The sequence below is a fragment of the Vulpes lagopus genome, chromosome 5, assembly GCF_018345385.1.
Source record: "Vulpes lagopus strain Blue_001 chromosome 5, ASM1834538v1, whole genome shotgun sequence".
NCBI lineage: Eukaryota > Metazoa > Chordata > Mammalia > Carnivora > Canidae > Vulpes > Vulpes lagopus.
The window spans coordinates 57585311-57604569 of record NC_054828.1 but is presented as its reverse complement, the minus strand read 5'-3'; the positions used below and the strand labels follow the sequence as shown (position 1 = coordinate 57604569).

General features: G+C 38.2%; 1 pseudogene; it reads left to right on the top strand.

Moving 5' to 3' along the window:
• Window positions 1-13708: 13708 nt before the first annotated feature.
• LOC121491778 lies at window positions 13709-14374 on the top strand (annotated as a pseudogene).
• The last annotated feature ends 4885 nt before the right edge of the window (window positions 14375-19259 follow it).

The window sequence follows — 19259 nt, the reverse complement described above, 5'->3', positions numbered from 1 at the left end:
CTCGCTCTCGCTCTCGCTCTCGCTCTCTCTCTCATTCTCTCTCTGTCAAACAAAGAAAATCCTTAAAAACAAAACCAAAGAAACCCTCCTTGTGGAAGAGTTGTCATAGAGCTTGGTCTCCAGCTGTGCCTTCCTCCCCTGCCCTGAAGTCAGGATTGAAGCTGACATTTCAACCTTCTCATCACTTGGTCTTCTGGTCACTGGCCTCATCTGAGGCTGTTAAGGGTCCGCACCCCCACCGCCAGCCTAGAAGTCACCTTATTAGCTTGAACTCAGGTCTAATCTAAACAGGTTTGTTATGAATAACAGAAGATATTCCTACCACTCAGGAAGTTCCTCGGGCTTTAGGGGCTCAGGGATCGGGACAAGCACGAGACACATTCATTATTATACCACACCTCCCCACAGAGATGGCACCATTTTGCATTCCTACCAATATCGCACAAAGTACCCTTTTCTTCTCAACCAAGCTAAACTTTGAACTTTTTGCCAATCTGACATTTGAGTAGAGTATTTCAGTTCCCTTTCAATCTGAATTTCTCTTATTATAAATAAAATTGAACATCTCTTTATCAATTGACATGATACACATATGCACACATATACGTATAACTTGTTAATATCTCATGTTCATTTTTTTTTTCTGTAGGAATTTTGGTCTTTTGCTCTTCAATCTTTATGTTTTTGATATATTAGGGAAATTAGTACTTTACCTGTGATATATGTTGTAAATATTTCTGCTCAATTTGTTATTTGTCCTTTGACTTTGCTTATGATGATTTTTTGGGGGGGCCATGAAAATAGTTCTAATTTTTACATAATCAAATTTATCATTTTTTTAAATTGCATCCGAATTCTAAGTCATACTTAAGATACTTTTCCTTCCACCTAGACTAAAAAAATTCATGATTCCTTCTAGCATCATAGAGATCAATGTTTCAACATTTAGATCTCTGATTCATTTACAGTTTATTTTTCTGTGGTATAATGAATTGATCGGATTTTATCTTTAAAAGAATTTTCAAAGATGCACAGAAATACATCTAGTAATAATAAAAAAATAACAAAGGAAGATACAAAACTGTATGTTCTATATGGTTTCGACCTACAGACATAGACAACACATTAGAATTAAATGCACCAAAATGTTACAAACGGGTACATCTGGTTAACATTATGGGAAATTTAAAATGCATTCTTCTAAAATATGCTTTTGTTACTTTCTATAATAAACATGTCTTACTTTAAAATGAGAAAGAAAAGCAGTATGTGGTCTTTCATTTAAAAATAAATAAATAAATAACACTCGGCCCTGCTAGTTTTTTCGGTAGCTAAAAAAGAGGTGTAGAAAATACATATTTAGCTGAAGCGAAGAAGAATAAGATCACTATATGCTTCCTCTCTGCACATCCCTCTGCCTTTCCTGACATTTTTTCCTCTCCCATTTTCTCACTCTCCTTTTCTTACGTAGCAGTAAAATGCACGCAGAAAATGAGCAAGGCTTCCGTAGCGTATTATTTTATTTCAGCAAAAGCTAATTGGGGTTAATTCTTTCATAAAATACTTCGCAGGTTATGACAAGAACTCAGAGACCACGATGCTAATGGATAATGCAAAGCCTCTGGCATACAAATCAGCCCCTTCCCCTCAGCCAACATCCTCAAACCAGCAACTGGGGGACCTCGGGCACGGCTTTCTGTTTTATCCTTCAGGGTGTAAAATTCCAGGTCCCTTCAGTTGACCCCTTGACTGGTCAGAGGAGAATTATTACTTCCTTTATTTTATGGCACGAGTGATGTGCAGCTTGTCCCCCAGATGTGCAGCTAAAAACTCAATGCCAGATGGTCCCGCAGGAGGCAGGGCTAATGGTTCTGTGTTATTCTCCATCTCCTCAAGAGGAAATCTATTCGGTGGGACACATCCAGTGGCTAGGGATGACATGTGTTGAGCGTTCACAGGGTGCTGGCATCGTCTCACATCATCACAGCAACCCTGCCAGGTACCCGTTATTACTGTGTCATGGGGATGTCCCTATCCCAGGTGCAGATATGCAACTTTCCCTAAACCAGGCAGCCTGGAAATGGCAGAACCAGAATCAGAACTCATGCCTCTTAGGCTCCAAATCAATACTTCAAAGGGTCTTCTAAAGCCATTGAATGGGGGTACCTGGAGGGCTCAGGGGTTGAGGATCTGCCTTCAGCTCAGGTGGTGACCCCGGGGTCCTGGGATCGAGTCCCACATCGGGCTCCCCATAGGGAGCCTGCTTCTCCCTCTGCCTGGGTCTCCACCTCTCTCTTTCTCTGTGTCTCTCATGAATAAGTAAATAATATCTTTTAAAAAAATAAAAGGTAAAAATGAGTTGAGTATTACCTTTTCATTTATTCCAAGGGTGATGGCTTATAACAAATAGTAACATTCTAGTTGCAAAGAAGAGATGTTCATTCATTACACAAAATGGTGACTTAGGGCGGGCGTTAGGTCTTAATTCTCTCTCCTTCCCTTCTCTCCTTCTCTCCTATATTGTAAGGACTAGTAATAACATCTTTAATGGCTTACTTCCTTTTTAGAGTCTGATGATTTTTTGTTGGTTATAAGTAGCTGCTATAACAAGACCCCACCTCTGGCACCTGGGACAGGATGGTCTGGTTTCTTTTATCTCTGATTTACTTTCATCTCCACATTTTGGGGATTTTTGTAAGCCTGCTTCCATGGCCCCCTTCCTATCCCTGCATAGCCCCATTTACCCCTAACTCACCTTCCCATCTCTCTCTCTCTCTCTCTCTCTCTCTCTCTCTCTACCCCTCTCTTCCTCTGTGTGTGTGCATGCATGTGTGTGTGTATTTCCCTCTCTTAAGAAAGGTTACAAAGGACACGGTTGCCTGGCTGACTCAGTCTGAGGGGCATGCGACTCTTGATCTTGAGGTCACTGGTTGAGGCCCCACATTGGGTGTAGAGATTACTTCAAAAAATAGAAACTTTTTAAAAAAGGAAGGTTGCAAGGGTCACAGGCCTGCAGTGTCATTATCAGCTGAATCCTCCCCTGTTCCATTAACAATGCCCGAAGGAGGTCTTTTGCTCAGGATTTTATGTTGATGATAAAAGGACAAATGCTGTAATTGCATATTGTTACTCCACTCTCAGTCTAAGTAATCATTCATAGCATAACACTACAGATAATACTTTGGGTGTTTCTGGTATTTGCTCTAATCCTTCCTTGTTAAGGGACAGGTAAATCCTGAGCTGGGAGGACCAGAGGGAGAATCCCTGCCCTCTCCTGTCTAGATCTTCTTTATTTTCTCTCTTCTTTGCTTGGTGATCCTCTTTGGAATTTCCCACTCCCTGATGGACCGGGATTTACACACTACAATTTTTTTTTTAAGGTTTTATTTATTTATTCACGAGAGACACAGAGAGAGAGTCAGAGACACAGGCAGAGGGAGAAGCAGGCTCCATGCAGGGAACCTGATGCGGGACTCGATCCCAGGACCCCAGGACCATACCCCGAGCCACAGGCAGATGCTCAACTGCTGAGCCACGGAGGTGTCCCTACACACTACTATTTTGTTAGTGCGATTGCTTAGAATTCAAACTCTATTCACAAAATTTTTATCAATACTATTTTATACTCCTAACCAGTGTTGTTTCTCATTTGAAATTGATGACATGGTAACACTTGGAGTAGTTGGTTTCACTGGTGTATGTTCTTTAAATAACAACCAGAACTTCCTTTTCTCTTTCTCTTTCGCACTGTCCTCCAACCTTGTCTTTTTTCTTTTTTTCCAAAAGAAATTAACATTCAGGCTCAGTGCTAGCTAAAAAATATCTTTCCTTTCCTTTTGTTTTTTTTAATTTTTATTTATTTATGATAGTCACAGAGAGAGAGGCAGAGACACAGGCGGAGGGAGAAGCAGGCTCCATGCACCGGGAGCCTGATATGGGATTCGATCCCGGGTCTCCAGGATCGCGCCCTGGGCCAAAGGCAGGCGCCAAACCGCTGCGCCACCCAGGGATCCCATATCTTTCCTTTTGATACTGATGTTCCCATCACTGATCGGGTCTCATGGTTCTTGGCTACATGACAATTCGGTGGCTTCATAATGGCTTTTGTTTAAGCAAAATCAGCATTGTTAGCTATCAATGATTGTTTGGTGCTCCAGAAAATATCCTCATGTTAAATGTTTGATGCCAAAGAACATCTTTTTTCAGACAGAAAATGAAATGTTTCAGTAATGTTTGCCGTTTTGTGGGAAAGGAAAAAAACATCATATTCTTGAATGTTTTCAGGGACATGTGGAGATGTCTTGTAGACTACAGCTTGGACTGAGTGATCTAAATACCAGCATCATTGGTGACAACATGAGAAATGTCACAAGGTGCCCTAAGTTCTCTTCTTTTTCACTCTTGGATAGCTGATATAGTAGTAGGATGGTGCCAAAATTCCTGAACTCTTACTTTGATTTACCCTCTCTGAAACCTCTAGTCATGAGAGTAAGGGTGTAGAGTCAAAGAAGTCAAGCCTAGCTCCACTATTCCTAGGTAATAATACCACCATGGGGTGCTGGGAAGATAGAGGAAGCAAGGGACCACTTACCACAGTAGCTGCACAAAGACATTCTAAGAATCATTTTAGTTGTCATCATAATCGACATTTGCTGAGTGCTCAGTGTCAGATATTAATTTGTAAGTTCTATGGATTATTTCATTTACTACTCATAACCATCCCATGAAATAGGTACTATTAAAATTATTTTCATTTTATAGGTGAGAAAACTATGGTGACGAGAGGTTAAACTACTTGTCTAGGGTCACATAGCCCATGTGATGGAGCCTAGATTCAGACTCAGGTAATTTGATGACACTATGCTACATTGTTCTGATAAATAAATGCTAAATATTAGCAAAATGTGATGCTACCTCTGTGATTCTTTCAGGCAGCCTAAAGCACTGGACATTCAAGGAGAAATTCCTAACTTAAAGAACTAAACTCAGAAGCCTTTTAATGGTGCCAAATGTTGGGGCTAAGCAGCTATAGTAGTGTCATCCATAATTATTTGCCACTGTGCTCGGAAAGGTAAAGCTTGACAAAAAAAGTTTCCACCAAGAGCAGCAATGAGTTCATTATGTAGGAGATTAGAATTGTGAACTGCTTAAATCCTCACTCAAGGACGCTAACACTTCTCCCTCCTCCCCAATTTCTTCCTTCTTAAGATGGCATCTGGTTGCAAAGGACTTTTAACACCTTAATGGTATTGAGTCCACAGGCGTATGTTCTATCTGTGGCCCTCTATGTTTTAAAATGTGCCAGGATTTGTTTTAATCAGATATGGTAAGACATGCAAACATGGAAATGATTGTCATTAAGGAAGAAGTTTATATTTACAGATTCCCTAGAAATAAGAGGCATGGCATGACATACCGTACGGGGCCAAACTGGGTAGAACTAGGATCAGTCAAGAATCAGAGGGAGTAAGAGGAAAACATGGATGAGAGCTTTTATTGTTTTTGTGGGAAGCAATGGGCCAGGCAGAATAAACAAACTAGACAAGCCTAGGGTGGCTAATTTGAATAATTTTTGTGGGTTCTGAAACATAGGAACTGCCCCTACTTGTCTGATACCTGGGTTAGCTGGGATAGCTGGGAGCTATCTAACCTTGAGAGGGATAATCTCTCGTGATTAAGGCCCCAAGATATCATAGCATAGGAAAAAATAAAAAATATTATTAATATACCCTAGCTAAAGTGTGTCATCCCATTTGTCTCAGACATTGTCCTTGGTCTTACTAACTCTACTCCTATAATGTCTGTAACTCATGGTGCCTTGGTCTGATCCAAGCAAGGAAGTTACTTCAGGGTGAGTCAGCTTTCTCCCTGACTAGGCCTCTCTGTTCTCCTTTGTACTGATGATTCTTATAAGCTTTTAATTGCAACTCCTGTGCAACCCTAAGCTTACGTAGGTGGTCAGCAAACAGGTTGAGAACAACGGCAAAAAGAGGGCAACCTGTGCCCTTGTGAGATCACTGAAGAGGCTACCTTGCGGTATGCCTTCATGCCAATAGCACTCAGCTGCTCAGTAGAGTCAAAATGGCAGCATGGTGTGGTTAGGCAGAGAGAGAGAGATTGGGTTAGCACTACCGAAATTTCATGAGCTCCTCTTTGACATGGAAGATACCCAGAAGTTTACTAGAGCCCTCTTTGAATATAAGAAAGAGGATGTCATCTGAGGTAAAGAAATATAAAGTGGCTTTTTTGCTCATCTGAGATGCAATGTATACATTGTTGGTTCCAATATACAGGGTGTATTTGATAATAATAATATTGAGAATAATAACAAAATAGACAAACTTCTAGGTAGACTAATCAAAACAAAAAGTGACCTAAAGCAATATTAGGAATTGTAAATGCAATCATTTTAAAAAATTATTAAACATCATAAGTAATTGTACATCAATGAGTTTGAAAATTTCAATGAAATAGGCAATTTTCTATGAAAAAATAATACCAAATTATCCTTTAAATATGTCAGAAATGTCCCTACTTTAGAATTAACCTTGGTTTCTTCTGCTTGGAATGTTCCTTACCCAGTTAGCTGCATCGTTAGGTCCATTCCCTTCTTACAGGCCTTTCCTCAGATTTACATTTTTGTGAAGACTGTCTTGGATGTTCAGTTTAAAGTCCAACCCTTCACAGAGATTTCACATCCCTCTTCTCTTTTTATTCTTTTGTTTAATAGCAAGCACTACCTAATATACTGTATATTTTACTTATCAATCTTGGTTGTTGACTGCTTTCTTAAATGTAATCTATGAGGGCAAGGATTTTTTAAAATTTCCTATGTTCACTACTGTCCTTCTATAGCCTAAGTGCCTGGCAGATGGGAAGCATCCATGAATATTTGTTATATAAATGATATAATTAACTAAAAAGTCCCCAAATTGCCAGATGGAATTCAATACATAGATAGATAGTGACCAAATAGATTGAGACAAGGGAGGCAAGAATAATTCAACATTATAAAAATCTTCAAATTAAATGCCATATGCTCCTCTCAATAAAGCAGGGAAAAAAAACCCTAAAAAATATACATAGAAAGCAACTTCTCCTACCTAATCAAGTGACTATCAAAAACTAACAACAAACATCAGTCTAAACAGTGAAATTTTAGAAGCACTTCAAGTAGAATAAGAAATAAGACAAGGATGCCCATAATCATCCTACTATTCAATATTTAGTTCAATATTGAACTTAAGTTCCAATATTTAGTTCAATATTGAACTTAAGTTCCTAACCAAAGAATTAATACAAGATAAAAGAGGTATACGAATTGGAAAAGAAAAAGCCAAATGTTTATATGTAGAATATATGATTATCTTCCTACAAAATTCAAAAGAACCCTCAGATAACTTGTAAAATTAAGAGAATTCAGAAGACTATCCAATCTAAGATTGGTAGACAATAAAAAATACCATACATAAATACTAACAATAAATATTAGAAAATATATTAAAACTTTTTAATTTGGCAAGACACTTATGGAAAATATTATATAATGCTGTTAAAGAACATAAAAAATATAATACAAGAACAAAAATATAACTGGGATATGTATACCAGATGATGCTGACCTTTGGAAAGGGAAGATAATGGACCTGGCAGAGAAAATGTAGAGATTTTAATGCTTTACTTAAAAAAAGAAAAAATAGGGGCACCTGGGTGGCTCAGCGGTTGAGCGTCTGTCTGCCTCTGGCTCAGGTCATGATCCCGGGGTCCTGGGATGGAGCCCTGCATCGGGCTCCCTGCCCAGTGGGGAGTCTGCTACTCCTCTGCTCCCTGCTTGTGCTCTCTTTCTCTCTCAAATAAGTAAATAAAAGTTTTAAAAAATAATAAACTGAAGGGAATAAAATTTAATATTTGTTCATTTTGGTGGTGAATATTTATCATATATGTTTATTACATTTTCTATGTTTTGGGCCCCCCAAATATAAATAAATGCAGAGAGGGATCTCAGTAATCTGGAAAAAGGATTTTATTTTCTTAAAAAATCAACAAAGATGCTTTCATTGGCTTCTGGATCAATTACCACCTAGTGTGCATGACCATTTATAAATATTTTTAGAAATATTATAATATCTTTAAAATATCCTATCCTGGGCCTTTTAGACATGATCTGCTTCCTGGGCTTTGAAAGCATTTGAGGCCAGATAGTATAAACTACTGCAGTGGTTCCTGGGCTTTATTCTAGTAGATTTGAAAAGTCTATTCTCAGGTGGGTTTTTTTGCAGAATCTATACCCTGGTTTTGAAGCTACAAGTAGAGTATGAATATTCAGTGGCCAAGCAGGACTTGGCACGCTTGGACATGTAAGAAGATCTTCCAAAGCTTGCATTTTCTGCCTTCTGCTGACCTGTTTGGAAAGAGATCTATATCCAAATATTAAAGAAAGCTTTTTACTGGAAAAGACAAAATTCTATGGCATAGTGAAGCAGGCTCATGTGTTCTCAGAATTTTGCATTCTTTCTCCATTCTGAATTACAGGAAATTCTAGTGTGTGGAGAGGTTTTATTTTATCTAATTGTTCCAGAGTTTACACACTGTTCAGAATATAATTTATAAGTTAATTTATATGTTAATGACAACCATCCAAAGGGCAAATTTGATATACAAATTATTAAATCATTCCGTCTGCATATTCTCTCCTTTTGGACAATTACTTTTTCCAAATAATACCAACCAATCAGACAACTATAATTACTTTGTGCTCTGCTAATAGAAGTCTGGTAGAGAGCAGTTAAAGAAATTCTTATCTATAGCTACAAAAAAGACTGGTCCTTGGAATGCCTTGTAGACATACGTTCCATTTAAATAATGAAAAAAACACTGGGTTTCTTCACAGAGCAGTATAAACATTTTTAACTAAAATGCAGACATTTTGGGTTATTTTTAATTCACTGATCTACTTTGTAACAATTCTCAGCATGAAACTGTTTCTGTGCATGTAGAAGTCAGACAAACTCAGATGTGACCACACACAAAAACACATTCCAAACAAGCATCAAAGTGAGGAGGGAAATAAACTCAGAGTGTTTCTCCCTAACCCTTTACTAAAGGGTTTAGCCCTGACACAGAGCCACTGTTTGGCACAACCATGGGACTGACGGCTGATCTGAATTTGGTGTCCTTCTTTCTTCTCCTCCCTTGTAGTCCAGATTCCCAAGCAGCCAGCATGCCCTTCAGAGTGTGCCCTATGGACCTAGGCAATGTCCAGCGCCTCAAAATGATCTTCCTATCACCTCTCCCACATCAAAATCCTATTTCTGCAGCGCTATGCTCTGAGGCAACAGCTCCAGGATAAAGCAATTCCTGACTAAATTGCTAGTGATGAGACTCTACATGGGTCTGCCTTCAGAGGGCTACTCTCTAATAGCTGTCTAGACATCCTTTGCCTGCTCTCCTACCTCTCCCGGTAATCAGGTCACTTCAGGGACCCACAAGGCTACAGGATTATGAAGCAAATTCAGGGCCAGGCTCAATGCTGAGAGCCAGCTTTATCAAAGCTTTTGTCATGGTTACTCTAACTAATATGCCCCAAATAATGCGGATTGGGTACATATTGCATATTGCTATGAGAGTTACAAAGGGCCAGCCAAGCCATGTATGTCTAAGGCCACCAATTTCTTTGGTGTTCCTCATCTTAGATGGTACAAGATGGGAAGTGTGAGGATAGCATTATTCACTTTCCAGATCCAAAAGCTGTCTTCCCAGAACAAAACAAAAAGTACCCAAGAACAAGCCATGCTGACTTTGTCTTCCTGAGTATTTTAGAGGACATGGCAGTAAAAAGATCATAGATAAATTATAATGTTGAAAAATACTTTCTGTGGCTCAGAGCCCTGAGAGCACTCTGAATGTCATAATAATTCTATAAAGTCTGTCAGACATTCAGAGGGGATTATCCTGGGATTTGAGGGAGGGAGACACAGCACAGTTACTGAGAGCTGCAAGAAGTCACTTTTTTGCAAATAACATTAGACAATTCCAAAATTTGTAAGCATATAACAGTCAGAAAGAGTACCGTAAATATTTTTTAAAGTGGACATTGGAAGATGAGATGGTTCTTAAAATTTAAAACATAAGGAAGAGTCATCTCCTTAGAATTCAGAATAGAACCTGGGTAAAGTCTATTTGTGTGTTAGATTTTTGATGGTGGTGTTAGTTGTGTGTATGGTTTTTTGCTTTATTAAAAAATTTTTTTAAAATTTTTGTTTCAGTTAAAGACTGTAGAGTCTATATTTGAGAATTAAATCCAAAGTAAATCCTGTAGGAGGATTATTTGGTAAATATACAGACGTTCAGAATGAGGATATTTTTCTTTTTCTTTTTTTTTGTCCTGAGAAGTAATTATGTACAGGAAAGAGGATTGACCAGTAAAAGGACATGGTTTTGACCTTAGTATTAAAACTATTTGTGGAACATTATAGTTTCTTTCTGTAGTGTGTGTGTGTGTGTGTGTGTGTGTGTGTGCGTGTGTGATAAAAACCAATGTGCTGTAAATGAATGGGAATTTTAAAGAGTTTAAGGGACTTTATTTTCTCCATTAGAAAGTCATGGTCACCCAATTCCCACTGCAAACTTACATTCTGAGATATGAGTAAATAAATATCTAGAAGAAATTATAATTAGGGAGCAATAGTCTATGTTTTCAATTGCTCCTTTTGAGAAAAGAGGGTAAGATATTTGGATGAGAGGTTTAACTTATCTCAGGGAAATTTTCAAATAGGTATAGTATTGATCTATATGCATGGCCCCTTGAATTTTTTATCTTAATAGCATTCTTACATTGTGAAGAAAACTAAGACTAACCAGCTTTAAAAAAAAAAAAAAAGGAATTTATTGCCTCACATAACTGACATTTACATTTGGCTTTAGACATAACCAGATCAAGGAGCTTAAAAACTCTTCTTGGGATGTAATCTCTTCATCCATCTGGTTTTCCAACTCATGGCTCTGTTTTTTCTTTGTTGGTTTTGCTCTCAGGCAGATTCTCCCCTTGTGATACCAAGATGGCTAAATTTGACTTCTCTATCAGTACAACAATCCTAAAATTTTCAATAGAATGTCCCTAATTCTAATTTTCAATAGAATGTTCCTATAAAGCTCCATTATTGAGTCTCATTAAACCACTGTGGGATTATTAAATTCAACACCATATCCATTATGGAGTTATGATAGTATATAGTACACTTTGAGTAGATATTTCATTTAACTAAAAAGTTGAGTGTGAGTTCTTGTTATGTGGTAGCACACAGCTAGTTAATTGTCCATTGATTCTTGGGGTTCAGCCATTGTACTTAATAAGGCAACAACACTCAGAATCTTGGAAGGACAAACTTGAATAAGAATGTGCTGACTTTACTTTGAGGCCTTACGTAGCTTCCTCTAAGAAAGTTCTAGTTCAACTTTCAGCAGAACCACAAACAGAAGCACACACATCTTTGCTCAAAGGGTTTTTTCTGCCTAGTATCTAAGATAAATGATAGTCTAGTAATCTGGAGAGTTACAGAGGTACAGTATTGAAAAATATATATTCTCTGTTCTAGACTAATGTTAGTGCCAGGAAAAGCATGGAGGAATAAACAAACTAGGAAATAATTGTGGATAAAACCTGATTCCCCAGGATCCTCCTAAATATCTAATGTTTACTTACTTATTGATAGAGTGAAAAAAATATGATTAAGAGTTGGAAAAATATTTTATATATAACAATGGCTCCCCACAGATGTCCACATCTGAGTTTCCAGAACCTGTCCGTGGCAATATTTTGCAGGGGTGATTAAATTAAGGATCCTGAAATGAAGAGATTATCCTGGATTATACAGGTAGGCCCAATATCATCACAAGGGTACTTATAAGAGGGTTGAGTAAGACAAAGAGATATGACAGCAGAAACAGAGGCTGGAGTAATGCAGGGTCATGAGCCAAGGAATGTGGATAGTTTTTAAAGATTGGAAAGGCAAGAAAACAACTTCTCCCTGACAGCTTCTAGTATAGCTTCACCAACCCACTTTAGACTTCTGACCTACTGAAATATAAGATAATAAATGTGTGGTATTATAAGACACCAAGTTTGTGGTAATCTCTTATAGCAGGAATAGGAAGCTAACACATGACAGAGGCAAATAATGCAAATGGAAAAAGAAAGGTAAATAGAAACCTTAGGATGGGGGCATTTGGCTGGCTCAGTCAGAAGAGCTGTAACTCTTAATCTCAGGGTAGTGAATTCAAGCCCCATGTTGGATATAGAGATTACTTAGGGAAATACAATTTAAAAATAAATAAATAAGAAACCCTAGAATAAACAGAACAAAATAAAGGCCAGAGGTTATTACTCTGAATTTGCAATGAAGGAAATAGAATTTTGGCACAATAAATTGGCCTGGCACTAAATAAAATTTACTACCATAATAATACAATAATATGAAGATTATGTATAGCTCTTCACCTTTTAGAGTTAACTTACAATAAAATACTGAAGACTTGGTTGTGTTTGTAAGACAAAAGGCAAATTTCAACATCTCTGACAGTGAAAATTTGCAGTTTCATTGACAGAGTGTAGGTTACAGAAAGAATGAAAAATGAAAAAAATAGATGTGTTCATACCATCATGTTAACATAATGGGGAGTTAAGAGATTATTGAAAGTCGATAGAACAAAAAATAGAGATCTATGAATGTCGATTACAGCTATAAAGATGTACAGTAGAAGAACTAAAAATAACATAATTATTAAACATATGAAGGAGGACGGAAGATGAGAATAATGTAACTGAAATAAATTTCCATTTTTCTTTTCAAGTTATGACTAGTTTTTAACTTATCAGTCTTAGGCCGTATCTATTATCAACAAATACCTTTTCGTTAAGCTAATGTCCAGAAGCATTCAGGTCAGAAAGAGTTAAAGAGATTGGGCAGCCTGGGTGGCTCAGCGGTTTAGTGCTGCCTTCAGCCCAGGGCCTGATCCTGGAGACCCCGGATGGAGTGAGTCTCTCATTGGGCTCCCTGCATGGAGCTTGCTTCTCCCTCTGTCTGTGTCTCTGCCTCTCTCTCTCTCTCTCTCTCTCTCTCTCTATGTCTCTCATGAATAAAATAAATAAAATCTTAAAAAAAAAAAGAGGTTAGCTGGGATAACAGGATGAAAAGTGAGATCAGAAGAAGCAGAACTTCACTGGTAAATTCTATCATGCATCCAGGGGGAAAAATGGTAATCTCACACAAACATAGAAATTAAACAGCAAAAGGAATACTTTGCTACTCTTTTTTTGAGGCCACATTATCCTGATACCAAAATCAGACATTATAAGGATAAAGAAGTATGAAAATTTGAAATTAAATATAAAATTAAATCATATGGCAAGCAACAAACAAAAAAGTAAATACATCAGGACAATGAGATTTGTTCTAGGAATGCAAGGTTGGTTTAATATTCAAAAGTCTGTAATTTGGCAAACTAAAGTATAAAAAGCATATGATCATCATAATAGATGCTGAATAAGCATCTGACAAAATTCAAGAGCTGTTGTGATTAAAAAAATCATCGGTGATATCTATGGAAAACTTAAACTAATATCATACTTACTAATGAAAGACTGAACATTTTTTCCGTGTCATTAGAACAAAGAGAGGGCTCTTTTTTGGTTACTGCAGTGCAAGGAACCATGAGCCTCAAAGTTGTCACCCATGAAACCCTGTAGGAGGTGGTGCAGGAAGTTCTGGTAGGGGCCCAGCGCCAGCCCTGGAAGTTTTTGGAGATGTGGTTGCTGCAGATCAGCTTGAAGAACTGTGACCCTCAGAAGGACAAATACTGCTCGGGCACCATCAGGCTTAAGGCCACTCCTTGCCCCAAGTTCTCTGTATGTGTTTTGGGGCACCAGCAGCACTGTGATGAGGCCAAGATTGTGGATACTCCCCACATGGATATTGAGACACTGAAGAAACTCAACAGGAATAAAAAAACATTAGTCAAGAGCTGGCCTAGATGGATGATGCCTCTTTGGCTTCAGAATCTCTGATCAAGTAGATCCTGCAAATCCTAGGCATAGGCCTGAATGAGGCTGGAAATTTTCCTTCCTTGCTGACCCACAGTGAGAACATGGTGGCCAAAGTGGATGAAGTGAAGTCCACCATCAAATTCCAGGTGAAGAAGGTGCTGTGTCTGCCCGTGGCCATGGCCACGTGAAGATGACAAGATGACAAATGATGAGTTTGTGTACAACATCCACTTAGCTGTCAGTTTCCTGGTGTCATTACTCAAGAAGAATTGGCATAATGTCTGGGCTTTATACATCAAGAGCACCATGGGCAAGCCCCAGCACTTGAACTAAGGCACAGTTTAATAAACCATAGTGGTACCAAAAAAAAGGAACAAAGTGAAGATATTCACTCTCACCACCTATATTCAATACAGCCAGTGTAAAATACAGCAAGAAAAAGAAATAAACAGCATATAGATTGGAAATTTAAAAATCTTTTTGACTTCAAGCATAGTTGTTTATATAGAAAATCAAAAATAATCTACAAAAAAGCTATTAAAGTAAGTATGAGTTTGGCATGGCCATTGGATACTAGGTCAATATAGAAAAAATAAAATTAAAAGCTAATATTTCAAATAGCATGAAAACATGAAATACTTAATAAATTTAACAAAATATGTATAAGTTTTGTACACTGAAAAGTACAACACACTAGCAAGAAAAATTAAAGAGAAATCTAGAGATAACATTTGTTGGATTACTCCTCTCTGTCCGTGGAAGCCACTGAGCAAGCATCCTTAACATCTCCCCTACCACCACCGTCATATCTAAGTCACAGTCTCCCAAAGAGCCTGAGCAGCTGCGGAAGCTCTTCATCAGAGGTTTGAGCTTTGAAACAACCAATGAAAGACTGAAGAGCCATTTTGAACAATGGGGATTGCTTACGGATTGTGTGGTAATGAGGCATCCAAACACCAAGCGCTCCAAAGGCTTTGGGTTTGTCACATATGCCACCGCGGGGGAGGATGGGGGATGCAGCCATGAATGCAAGGCCACACAAGGGGGATAGAAGAGCTGTGGAACCAAAGAGGACTGCCTCAAGACATGATTCTCAAAGACCTGGTGCCCACTTAACTGTGAAAAAGATTTTCGTGGGTGGCATGAAAGAAGACACTGAAGAACATCATCCAAGAGATTATTTTGAAGAGTGTGAGAAAATTGAGGTCATTGAGATCATGACCGACCAAGGCAGTGGCAAAAAGATAGGTTTTGCTTTTGTAACATTTGATGACCATAACTCCATAGACAAGCTCTCTGTAGATAAGCTTGTCATTCAAAATCCCATAGTGTGAATGGCCACAGCTGTGAAGTAAGGAAGCCCTATCTAAGCAAGGGATGAGTAATATTTCATCCAGCCAAAGAGGTCTAAGTGGTTCTGGAAACTTTGATGGTGGTCATGGAAGTGGTTTTGATGGGAATGACAACTTTGGTGGTGGAGGGAAGTTCAGGGGGCGAGGTGGCTTTTGGTGGCAGTTGAAGTGGTGGTGGATACGGTAGCGGTGGGGATGGCTAGAACAGATTTGGTAATGATGGGAGCAACTTTGGAGCTATAGGCTAAAGCTATAAGATTTGGGCAATGACAACAGTCAATCCTCAAATTTTGGACCAATGAAAGGAGGCAATTCTGGAGGCAAAAGCTCTGATCCCTATGGTGGCAGAGGCCAATACTTGGCCAAACCACAAAACCAAGGTGCCTGTGGTGGTTCCACCAGCAGCAGCAGCAGCTACGGCAGAGGTAAAAGGTTAGCAGGAAACAGCTTAGCAGGAGAGGAGAGCCAGAGAAGTGACAGGGAAGCTACAGGTTATAACAGATTTGTGAACTCAGCCAAGTGCTGTGGTGGCAGGGCCTGGCTGCTACCAAGAAGACATGTTTTAGACAATACTCATGGGTAGGGACAAAAAACTTGAGGACTGTATTTGTGACTAATTGTATAACAGGTTATTTTAGTTTCTGTTCTGTGGAAAGTGTAAAGCATTCCAACAAAGGATTTTAATGTAGATTTTTTTTTTTTTTGCACCCATGCTGTTGATTGCTAAATGTAATAGTCTAATCATGACACTGAATAAGTGTCTTTTAAAAAAAGAGAGAGAAAAATCTAAATAGAGAAATAAAATGGACCAGAAAAAATTAATACTATTAAGATGTTACATCTTCCTAAATATATATGTAGGTTCAATACAATTCTATTCAAAATATCTTGAATAGGTCTTTGGTAGAAGCTAATATGTGGATTCTTAAGCATTTATAGAAATGCAAAGAGCTTGGAAGAGTCAAAACAATTTTGCAAATACCAATGATTCACGATTCACACTACCATTTTATAATGCAGTCATAATCAGGACACTGCGATCTAACATAGAGATAGACATATAATAAGTCAATGACAAAAATAGCAATCATAAGTGGACCCAAACATGTCGGTTATTTTTTAAAAATAAAAGCACCATTTTTGGAAAAGCCAGTTGCAAGAAAAACTGGAAAATGTAGCAGCATTAGGTGAGATATTGAAGACACCATGTGACAACTAAGAGCATGAGAGGCAGAAAGAAGCAGCCTGTTGAGTTCTGGAGGCCGGACTGAATAGATCACTCTCCTGTTTGGATGAGGCCCAGCCCTCCTTGGAATCCCTTATGCCCTCGTAGCAGACAGAACTGGGTGATGCGTACGAAGTTACGTATGCCTACAGATCTATAATTGCTGCTGTATCCATCCATTTGTGTACATAGTAAGCTAATCATAAGGTGTCTCCACCTGTAATCCAGTCCCACAGGGTTCATCCAAGCCGTCCCTTCTTGCTCATCCTAGAAGTTCCCTCGCCAACAGGGAGAAACCTGGCTCGTAACATCCACCATCCATTCATTTCCTTACTTGTTCAACCCTTTTGGTCATTTTTTAATTGGGTTGTTTATCTTATTATTGAATTGTGAGACTTCTTTAATGTTGTGGGTTTGTGTTTTATCAGGTGTATGTGTTACAAGTGTTTTCTCCCAGTTCATGACTTGCCTTTTCATTTTCTTTTAAAGATCAAGAGTTTTTCATTTTGATGGAATCCAATTTATTGATCTTTGTCTTTCATAGTTTGTGTTTTTTGTGTCCTAAGACATTGGAGCCTAACCCAACATCTCAAAGATTGTCTCCTATGTTTTCTTGCAGACGTTTCATAGTTTTAGTTCTTACATAATTTAGGTCAATGATCCATTTCAAGTTAATGTTTGTCAACTTCATTTTCACAAAAACAACTTTATTTTTGCATTCCTATTTATTTCGTTATATAATATTCAAAGTACATTATTACAGTAACATGTGCAAATATCATAAACAGTTTGGGAAAGCACAACTGAGTCTTAGCAAGTGTACTACTCAACTGGGAGAGAAGACATGTAGAGTACACTAAAAAATAGCCTCCCTAGACTTGGATCTTCAGCACTGTGGTCTTTTTGTTGTTGTTGTTAATTTTTTATTTATTCATGAGAGACACACAAAGAGGGGCAGAGACACAGGCAGAGGGAGAAGCAGGCTCCCTGAGGGGAGCCCCACATGGGACTCAATCCCAGGACCCCAGGATCGTGCCCTGAGCCGAAGGCAGATGCTCAATTGCTGAGTCACCCAGGAGTCTCAGCACTGTGGTCTTTAAAGGGAAGGTTTTACTGAGGGAATGGAGAGCTTGGGTTGATCTGGAATGGAAGTTGGGCTAAGAAACACATCTACCAGACAAAAACAAGTGAAGCAGTAGATGAGTTTTATGCATGCCAACCAGCCCAAAATTATATCTTTATTTTCGGATGCTACAATTTCAGAAAAGTTGAGAAACTAAAATGGGGCTTTATAAACTTTTTCAGAGTTTATGATTCCATGGCAGTTACCTCAATAATAGTCAAGTGAAAAAAGTTGTTAGATTTTTTTTCCCCTATTTTGCACAGATTTCTATTTTGTTTTCCAGTGTCCCTGTAGCTTCAAAGAAAGGGAGTAAAAGTTGGGAATCATGATTGAACAGATACTCTCCTTGAGGAAATTAATCATTTATGAGTATGCCGAGCAATACGTGTGGAAGATAGTGTTTGCTGCCTAAGCAATAGGTCCTTTCCTCCTCTTCCCTGGAAACAACCCTGACTTATACCAGTACCTACATGCCCAATGTAGCAGACACTAGCATAGCTACAAGGGGTTGCCAGCTGCAGAGACCCAGAGCTCAACCCCTATCCTGCTTGATCTCATCTCAAGAAAACCTTGTAGCTCTGAGGCATTTATCTGACTTACCACTTCTTTGGCTTATAGGTAAATGAATAAATGGTGACAAGGTATATGACATCATAGGGGGATACAGATTCACTTTAATTAAGGTTGACTCATGAATTGCCTCATTAGGTTGATTCACATTTACATATCTCAAGGGAGACACTTTCTCCAGTGTCCTTGGAAGACAGTTTACCATCCATACTGTTTTAGTTCTCCTAAGTCAAATTTCTCTCTTTAAAAGTGAGCTTGCAATATTGCTTTGCTTACCTTCAAAATATTTCTAAGCTTGAGTGATGATGTGCTATTGAAGAAAAACCTTATTCAATCTGATTTAATTAAATCAGTAGTCTCATTTTATGATTTAGAGACACATAATCTTAGAATATAATCATTCTGGCTTATTATTAATTTGGACTATGTTGAGAAAATCATCTTTGCTATTAAAAGAACCTGGCAAATTTATCCTCTGAATTGTGAACAGGTAAATTTAATTATCGGTCTCTTTAAATTTCCTTTGGAAATATCCTTTCAAACATCAAATCATAAAAGCCAACCCTGGTGATTTCACTGACTTAAAATGCAATGATCAATAGGCACAAAATAAAGAACAATTTAAACTGCTGTTCCAGATAAATTTGAGAATACATAAAAATGTAACAAAAAGAAAATAACTTTCCTCAACTCCATCATTGGAAGGCATGGCTGGAACAGGAATCAGCACTAATGCCAAACAAGAAACATGAAAGTCATTGACCGCCAACCATAATTTCACAAAAGTCAAAACTGAGGCTCAGAAAGGCTGAGTGATTAACTTTTGATCATATTTCTTGTCCTTGGCAGGAGTCTAAATCCAGGTTTTTTTTACTTCCAGTCATATGGTTGTTGTTTCCATTAAATTACCTCTAGTAGGGCTGATCACATCTGTTATGGAATTCAGTG